Source organism: Elephantulus edwardii, unplaced genomic scaffold (assembly GCF_000299155.1).
Source record: "Elephantulus edwardii isolate Elephantulus edwardi_28Jun2011 unplaced genomic scaffold, EleEdw1.0 scaffold00032, whole genome shotgun sequence".
Classification (NCBI taxonomy): domain Eukaryota; kingdom Metazoa; phylum Chordata; class Mammalia; order Macroscelidea; family Macroscelididae; genus Elephantulus; species Elephantulus edwardii.
The window spans coordinates 21,963,777-21,973,389 of NW_006399782.1; positions in this window are offsets into that span (position 1 = coordinate 21,963,777).

Genomic DNA, 9,613 nt, shown 5'->3' on the forward strand with positions numbered 1-9,613 from the left:
GGATTGATTCAGTGACTGGGATAATTGGGATGGGAGTGTCAGAGACAGTGCGATTGGCACAGGACAGAGCAGAGTTTAGGGCTGTTGTACATAGGGTCATTATGAGTCGCAAGCCACTCGACGGCACATAACAACAACAATAACAACAACAATGTATTTTGAGAATAAGATATGGTTAAATGCATAATTCTGCTTTCTTTTTAAAACTTATCTGCTGTGGTTCCTAATGTTTTTATATCTAAATTATACATGATTGTTCCTACTAAATAAGGACATGTGATCATCTTTCTTTCTGAGGATTGTTTAACTTTTTAAAATTTTTTTTTTGTATGTGTACTGTCAAATCAGATCTGACTGATACAGGAGGAAATTGCTCCTCCTTCTCCAGCATCTGGTTGATTCAAACAGCATACCTCTGGGATTGCAGTGCAGCTTCTTACCACTAAGCCACCATATCTCCCTGGATTGTTTAACTTTAAGTCAATTTTGTCACCTACCAAGTTTACAAATCATAAGATGCACCTATATTAACTGTATGTTTTAAAGGTTTTTTACAAATGTTTATACTCAAGTATAAATATAGAATATGATCAAAATACAGAATATTTCCACCACTATATGAATTATTTTTGTCCTTCATCTAACAGAACTCAGGTAACCTTTGGTCTTTCTAGAAACTTATCTTTTTAAGAGTTTTTCATAAATAGAACCATATGATATTTAGTCTCATATAATTGCTTTCTACTGCTCATTAAAATGTTTTTTAATTTCATCTGTATAATTATATGCATAATTCGTTCCTTTTCATTGCTGAAAAAAATTCACTGTATGATACATCACAACTTTTTAAAAGCCCATTTGCATGTTAATGTATATCTTAATTGTTTTCAATTTTGGTGATTATGATTAAATCTAGTATAAACATCAGTGTATAAGTCTTTGTGGGGATGAAAGTTTCTCTTTCTCTGGAGAAAATACCTAGAGACTTTTCTAGGAATGATTGAGTTAAACAGAATGTGTATGTTTACATTTTTAAGAAAATTAGCCAATTATTGTTCAAACTAGTTGGATCATTTACATTTGCAAGTAATAAAAATACCAGTTATGCCACACATTGGTTACCTATTCTTTCGTGGAACACTTACCACATAGTGCAATGGCTTAGAAAACAGGCACATACTATCTCACAGTTCTGTGGATGAGGAATCCAGAAACAGCTTAGCTAGGTTGTTCTTTTTCTTTGATCTGTAAGGTAATCTTAGAGATAACTTGGTGTGGATATAGATACATTTCTAAGATAAATTACTCAGATATTACAGAAAGTTATGTGCTGGCTATTTACAGCCAAAGCCTTAATTCCCTATCGCTTAGGACTGTCTTCCTGACATGACGCTTGGCCTCCTGTAGAGATAGAGAGGAGATTACTCATCTTTCTCCCACAGAGCATCTGGTGTATTTAAACCACGTGATTTTGAGTTGGCCACCAGAGCTCTCTCGGGGATATTTTTCTAAAAAAACAATAAATTACTGCAGAAATACTTGACAAAAATTTTCTAGACAGTCATTTTGGTGTCAGCCCTCTGACGGTGCCACCTGATATAGTTTGCTCAGCACCTCCATCTTTCCTAGTGATGCCACTGCTTATAAGATTTTCTTTTTTCATATTGTTGTTGTTGTTATGTGCTGTCGAATCACTTGTGACTCATAGCAACCCTATGTACAAGAGCCCTAAGCCCTACTCTATCCTATGCCAATATCATTGTCTCCAACACACCTACTCTCATTACCCCAATCGCTAAATCTATCCATCTCATCAAGGGTCTTCCTCTCTTGTGCCGTCCTTCCGCTCCCTAAACATGATGTCCCTCTCCAAGTACCAGTCTCACCTTGCAACATGCCAAAAGTATGTCGGACGAAGCTTCAGAATCCTTGTCTCCAAGGAACAGCCCAGTCTCACCCTCTCCAGGACAAACCTGTTTGTTCTCCTAGCAGTCCATGGTATATTCAACTCTTCTCTAGCACCACAGCTCAAAGGCATCAATTCCTTTTCTACCATCCCTACTCACTGCCCAGCTCTCTGACGCATAGCATGCTATTGAGAAGAATAATGGCCCAGACAGGCACACCTTAGTTTCCAGCCTGACATTGTTGCTCTTCAGTACTCTGGAGAGGTCCCTGACAGCTGACTTTCCCTATGCAATTTGTCTCTTGATGTCCTGGCTGCTGGTACCAAGAGTGTTGATTGTGGAACCAAGCAAACTAAAACATTTAACAATCTCAATCTCGTTACCATCCATCATGATGCTGCTAATTGGCCCAGTGGTGAGAATCTCTGTTTTCTTGATGTTGAGCTTCAATCCATATTGAAGGCAATAGACCGTGACCCTCTGCAGCAAGCGCTTCAGGTCCTCCTCAGTTTCAGCTAGCAGGGTTGTGTCATCTGCATAACGCAGGTTGTTGATGAATCTTCCTCCAATCCTGATGCCACATTTCTCCTCATACAGCCCAGTGTCCTGTATAATATGTTCTGCATACAGATTGAAAATGTATGGAGACAGAATACATCTCTGGTGGACACCTTTCCTGATTTTGAACCATACAGTGTTTCCTTGCTCTGTTCTGATGACTGCCTCTTGGTTCAAGCATAGGTTTCACATAAGCACAATCAAATGTTCTGGGATTCCCATTCTTCTCAGAGTCAGCCACAGTTTGTTGTGATCCACACAGTCAAAAGCCTTTGCATAGTCGATGAAGCACAGATAGACATTCCTCTGGTACTCTCTACTTTCTGCCAAGATCTAGCTAACATTAGCTATAATATCCCTAGTACCACGACCTCTTCTAAACCCAGCCTGCACATCTGGCAGCTCTCTGTTGACATGTTGTTCCAGTCATTTTTGGATAATTTTCAGCAGAATCTTGCTTGCCTGTAATAGTAATGATATTGTTTGATAATTTCCACACTCTGTAGGGTCAAGCTTCTTTGGAATGGGAACAATTATCAATCTCTTCCAATCAGTTGGCCAGGTGGCTGTCCTCCAGATTTCTTGGCACAGCTTAGGGAGCACATAATTAAAATTGTGGCTCACATTGAGAATAGGAAACCTAGAACACTTGACTGTGCTCCTGCAGAACCTATACATAGACCACGAAGCTATCACATGAACTGAGCAAGGAACACTGTATGGTTTCAAATCAAGAAATGTATACATCAAGGGTAGATCATTCAGGAGGTTGGACTTCATGAAGAAGAATGTGGCATCAGGTTTGGAGGTAGACTCATCAACAACCTGTGTTATGCATATGACACAACCTTGTTCCCTGAAACATAATGACGATTTGAAATGTTTGGTGCAGGAGGTTAAAGACTGCAGTTTCCAATATGAATTGCATCTCAATATCAAAAAAACAAAGATTCTCACCACTGGGGCAATTTGCAGCATTGTGATAGATGGAGAAAAGATTGAGGTTGTTCACAATTTCATCTTGCTCAGATCCACAATGAACATTCTTGGCACCAGCAGTTAGGAAATGAAAAGATGAATTTCTTTAGAAAAATCTGCTAAAGTCAAGGATCACTCCAGAATGCTAAAGAACAATGATGTCAGTCTAAAAACTAAGGTGCACCTGTTCTAGGCCGTCATCATCTCAATTACTTGCTATGTATCTCAGAGCTAAACAATGACTAAGGATGAGAGAAGAAGAATCAATGTCTTTGAGTTGCAGTGCTGGAGAAGAGTATTGAACATACCATAAACTGCCAAGAGAACAAACAGGTCTGCCCTAGAGAGGTTGAAACCAGGTTACTCTTTTTGAGACAGGAATTTTGAAACTCCATCTCACATACCTTGGTCATGTTGCCAGGATGGATCAGTCTTTGGAGAAGGACATAATGCTTGGAAGGTAGAGGGTCAGCGCAGGAAAGGAAGACCTAGGATCAGATGGATTGGCACAGCGACTGTGGAAATGGGGTAGGTGTGTCAGAGTAGGCTCAGGATAGGGTAAATTTCAGAACCATTGTTCACAGGATCATTATGTGTCATAGCCAACTCAATGGCACCTACTACCACCACCATCACTTGGGGCAAACTGTAGACATGTCTTCTATCCTCACACCTCATATAAAAGTTTATATTTTTATTGTTATTATAGTTAATGTATATACTTTTTTCCATCGGGGGGTGGATAAAGGAGAAAGAATGTAATGTTTATTATTCTAAATGGCTTTCCTAGCCACTAAACTTCACTTTGCCATATGGATGGGAGGGAATATGTGAATAGGACATGTTAGCTTATCCACAAGGGGATTGGCTAGCCTCACAATTAAATTGAGTAAAAGAAGCTGCAAGAGAATGTAGCACATCTATCGGCCAAGAAATTCTTGCTCTGGCTATACTATACTTATGGCATAAGCAGCTTGGACCAGAGAACAAAAATGAGATGGAGCTACCTTGGGACTGCTATCCCCCACGGACAGGACCAGAACAAAGCTAAGAGCCTCTGCTGTATGTGTTAGACAACTGAGATTGTGGGAGGAGCCAATATTAGCAGGACTGAGAACTTTGCAGTACTGACCTAAAGCCACAAGGCTCAAGGCTGAGGTGCCTGAGACTGTCTCAGAAGCTGTCCTGATTGAGTAACTGTAATCTACTATTAGCCTAGATTATAACCTTTTAACTTCCACAATATGGTTCTGCATGGTCTGTTAGCTGTCACATCAGATTTTGCTCCCAGTAAAGTAGTAAGATTGGCGTCGAGATAAGTAGAAAGAGGTACGGGAGCATGAGAGACATGTCTGACTTTATGGAAATTGGTTTCGTGTTGCTGATGCAGTTGTCTGGGATGGTTCCCCTTTGTGAAGTTGGTAAAGGTCAGATATGGCTGTCCCCACAATCCCTTGCTCTTTTTACAGGTTATTTCTCTACTTTGGTCATATTTATGTTTCTTTTTTCCAAAGCACGTCAAATCATTAACAGTAGTGTTAGCAGCCTCCTATTTAGAAATTAATAAATTACCCAATTTAGTTTACCCAAAGCATTAAATCATTTTTCCAATAACCTGAATATCAGGTCTTTTCTTCTCCTCCCCACCCCATGGCTGAGGGCTAGTGACAGTAACAGCAGAGATATTCTAATAAGCCATCTGTTTTTGCGAGTGTGGCCTCAGTATACCATGCAGAAACTGTTCTTTCTCCATACAGTAAACACCAGATGGGTGCATGTACAGCACAGTCTGTGTCAGCCTTTTTCTGAGTCCTCTATAGAATGCATCCCATGCCTGGTTGAGATGCACAACTAAAGGCACAAACAAACCACCTAGGGATTGTTCTCCTGAGACAAATGTCATGGTTTATGGTACAATCAAGACACACAGTTTTAAGACACAGATAGGTCCAGTATGTACCACTCAGGTTCACTTTAAGAAGGGCTCCATAATTTCACCCCTTTCTTCAAGCTCACTCATATTCAAGAATTTAATTGTGTCCCCCTAAAATATATGTGTGGAAAGATATGTTGGCAACTATGTAATGATTCCCTGTGATCTGATAAACCAAATAGTTGTAAAAGGCTTAAGGGTGGAATGGGATATGTCTTATTCTCATTACAGCCCAGATCCTTGTAAGGGGAGTTTCCCTTTCTGAAAGGGAGCAAAGTAATCTGAGAGGGAAGAACTCAATACCATCAAGAAAGATTCTTCAGAAGCAGAGTATATTTTTTTGGAGTCATATTGCTGCTCAAATAAAACCCTTGAAAAGTCAGGACATGTGGTGATCTGGTGCAATGAGTTGATTGTAAAAATGGCTTTCCAGGTCCATTGCTTTGACTTTTGACACATGGCTGGGTGGAGCTAGGTTGACATGATATGAATGAGGTGAACAGTAACTTTGGTGTGCAAACACGTAGTGTTTAGCGTACTAATGACATGATTAGTCAAACTAGCCATCCTGCCAGGCTTAAATCATAACAGGTTTAGACAGAAGATGAGACTCTACCAGCAAGAAAAAAGCAGAGAATATTGGTTTTGTGTTCCAGATGAGAACTGTCCCCTCTTTGCAGAGCTAGCAAAGTTCAGATTCAGCAGCCCACACTCAAGTTACACTCTTTTTGTAGATTGCCAACAACCTGGGCCTACAACTGCTGAAAGAAACAAAGACTTTCCTCTAGAACCAACACAAAGAGAAAACCTTGTCCTAGACCTGAATTTGGACATCTCACCTTTTTAATTATAAGAAACTGCATCCTATATACTTTGAGTATGTTTTCAGGAAATCCTTGGAAAAGGATTTTATGTTTGGAAAAGGAGAGGGTTATTTAAAGAAAGAAGACTCTCAATGAAATGGACTGACGACAGTGACGGCAATAATAAGCTTGAGTATGGCAGAGATTCTGAGATGGTACAGGATAGGGCAGGTTCCAATCTCTTGCCCAAAGTGTTGCTATGAGTTGCAGTCAACTCAATGGCACCTAACAACATCAAAAGAGTATAAATTTGTGTGTCTTAAAGCCATCGGTTTGTGGTATCTCTATTACAGCAGCACTTGATACCTAAGACACAATAATCTTCTCTTGCAATATTTAAACTACAAGTAATCTTTTCTAGTGAAATGTTTATTCAAAAAATTTTTTTAAGTTCTAGAATTCAATTTCGTTGTTTTCCTCTCTTCTATTTTTCTCATTTTTTTTTCTCTCCTTTAGAATATGGAGTGTGTTTATTATAGCTTTTTTCACGTCCTTGTCTACCAATTCCTCTGTAATTTCAGTATCTATTTCTCTAACATGATTGCCCCTCTACCTTTGGCAGGCACTTTGCCAAGACACTGTGAATTTTAGGTTTGAATGGTGGAATTTCTTTAAAATAAGATTTTTGTGTCATAAGACATTTTCTGTACTTTAGCCTGCATTCTCTACCAGAAAAACTTGCTAAAAAGGCTGTATAAATTTATATGCTCATCAGAAGGTTTGAGTTTTACTTGCTCCACATCCTTAACAATAGATTGTCTTTTCCATTAACCATTCTCATAGCATCCCATTATAATTTTTATTTGCATTCCTGATGCCTAGAATTGTAACACTGTTTTAATGTTTATTGGACATTTTGTGAGATGTCTCCAAATTTTTCACTCCTTATCTTTGCTTTATTTTTTATTTATGGCTCTTTACATATTCTGGATTCAAGCTTTATGGGACTTTTGCTATTGTTTGTATTCTTTCATTCTTTAAAGATCTCTATGATTAAGAGGGTTTTTCTCTTAACTCAGGCCTGAATCAGCTGAATGGCACTAGGCAAACCAGACAACCCTCTAGATTTTCAATTTCCCTATCTGTATAAGGAGGGAGTTGGAACAAAGGATTACACATTTTATGAACCTAAAAGCTGCTTTACTTGAAAGAGTGGTAAATCCCACATCTCTCTACTTGTAGCATGATTGTTGTGTTTCTCTGTACTGTTTACTCCCAAAGAGTCTTCCAATTCTTTTGTTTCCTTATTTTGCAGAACAATGGTTTCTGAGTTACTGAAACCAGTCTCAAACTGTTAAAGTCTCAATTTCATTGCAAAGCATTTTCTGTGCTGTCAATGCTTGATCTACATTCATGAAAGTGCTGGGGATTAATGCTTACTACCCAATGTAGAGCAGCCTTCAACAGATGATTGACTAGAGTTGTCTGTCAATCAAGCACTGATGGACCCTAGTTCCCTTACTCTTCACCAGTATTGTCCACGCTATAGCTGAAATGTTACCTGCACAGTAAGGAAACCCTTTTCTTTGCTTCTTTACTCTTCTATGTTTTCTAGGAGCACTTTCAAAATAAACTATCTATATGTAAACACTTGTCTCAGAGTTAACTTTTAGAAGAATCCAAACTAAGAAGTCCTTGAAACAACTTGAGTGGAAGCTTATCCTACTCCATGTGAGGGAGTTAACCATCTTTTTTGTGCTCTTATATTGTAGTAATGCATTAAAATGGATATTCTTAAGGCATTAGGGTACAAACATACCTCATATTATTATGCTTTACATGTACTGCATTTAGTAAAATGAATGTCTATGGCAACCCTGCAACAAGCAGGCTTATCAATACCATTTCCCACCAAGATGTGCTCAATTCATGTGTGCCACATTTTGGTAATTCCTGTAATACTTTAAACTTGGGCTTCAATGATGCGCTTTGGTCCATTTGAGTTGTTCTGCTAACCAAAAAGTCATGTATCTCTGGCATTTTAAATCTAACAGTGGGTATTCAGGATAGAGATGGGCAAATCTCTTCCGATGCAATTCATAGCCTCTGCAAACCTCCTCAAAGTTCGGCTGTCAGTCAGTTAACAATGACTCAATGACAATAAAGGTTTTTTAAAAAGAGGAATAAAAATTTGTACTTTTCACACTGCCTCTCCAGTCCCTTGGGAATAATTTAACAGATAACACTTTAAAAATTGAAATATATTCCATGTGCCAATGATGCTACATTGCATCTTAAATTATTTGTCAAATGAAAAGTTTTGACAAAAATTGATTATTGATGCCCTTTATTTTTTTAAATGTATTTTTAGAAACCATTCACCTTTTATAGCTACAGGAACATTCTGGATGGCATGTTGTCATTATGTGCTGTCTAGTTGACTATGGCTCCTAGCAATCATATTTACAGCAGATCTGAATCATACCCTTTCTTGCACCATCTTCCTTATCTTTGTTGTGTTCAAGCCCGTTGTAGTTGTCACTGTCAAATCATTTCATGATATAGATAGATCTCTATATCGCTATATCTATCTATCTATCTATCTATCTATCTATCTATCTATCTATCTATCTATCCATCATGTCTGCCTTTTCAAACATGATGTATCTCTTCAAGGACAATTTGCTCCTGAATACTTGTCCAAAGTGAGAGAGACAAAGTTTCACCCTCCTTGCCTCTAAGGAGCACTCTAGTTGCACTTCCTTCCTAGATTTTTTTTTTAAAAAAAAAAATTTAATTCATAAAATTATGGATTATGGATTCTTCTAAGTGGTATAGCACTGATCTGTGTGTTGCTGTACAGAGATAATTCGTGGTTGCTGTGATGCTGAAGCCTGTGACAGTGATGTGCCAATCGTGGTAATGGGCACCCATGGTGGACAGTGCTGGCTGGAGCTTCCTGACTAAATCAAGCCTGGAAGCAGGAGCGGCATCCAGTTCCGAAATGGCTTGCCTCCGGAAACTCCATGTACGAACAGTGCTCAGGCTGTTCGTTCATAGGGTCGCTGAATCGTCGTCTACGACTTGATGGCATTAAACAACAACAACAACATGGATTATTTAATATTCTTCTTCAACATCAAAATGGAAAAGCATTGATTCATCTGTCATTCTTACACATTGTCTAATTTTCAGGTGCACAGGACAATTGAAAATAACAGAGCTTGGATCAGATGCGCCTTGCTCTAGAGCATTTTGGCAATGTCCTTAACAGTAGGTCTCCCCTACGCAACCAGTCTTTTGATTTCTTGATTGCTGCTACCATGGGTGCTGATTCTGAATCCAAGCACAATTAAATCATTGACAACTTTTTTATGTTCTCTATCTATCACGATGTTGACTATCAATCCAGTGGTAAGGATTTGCAAGGAAGA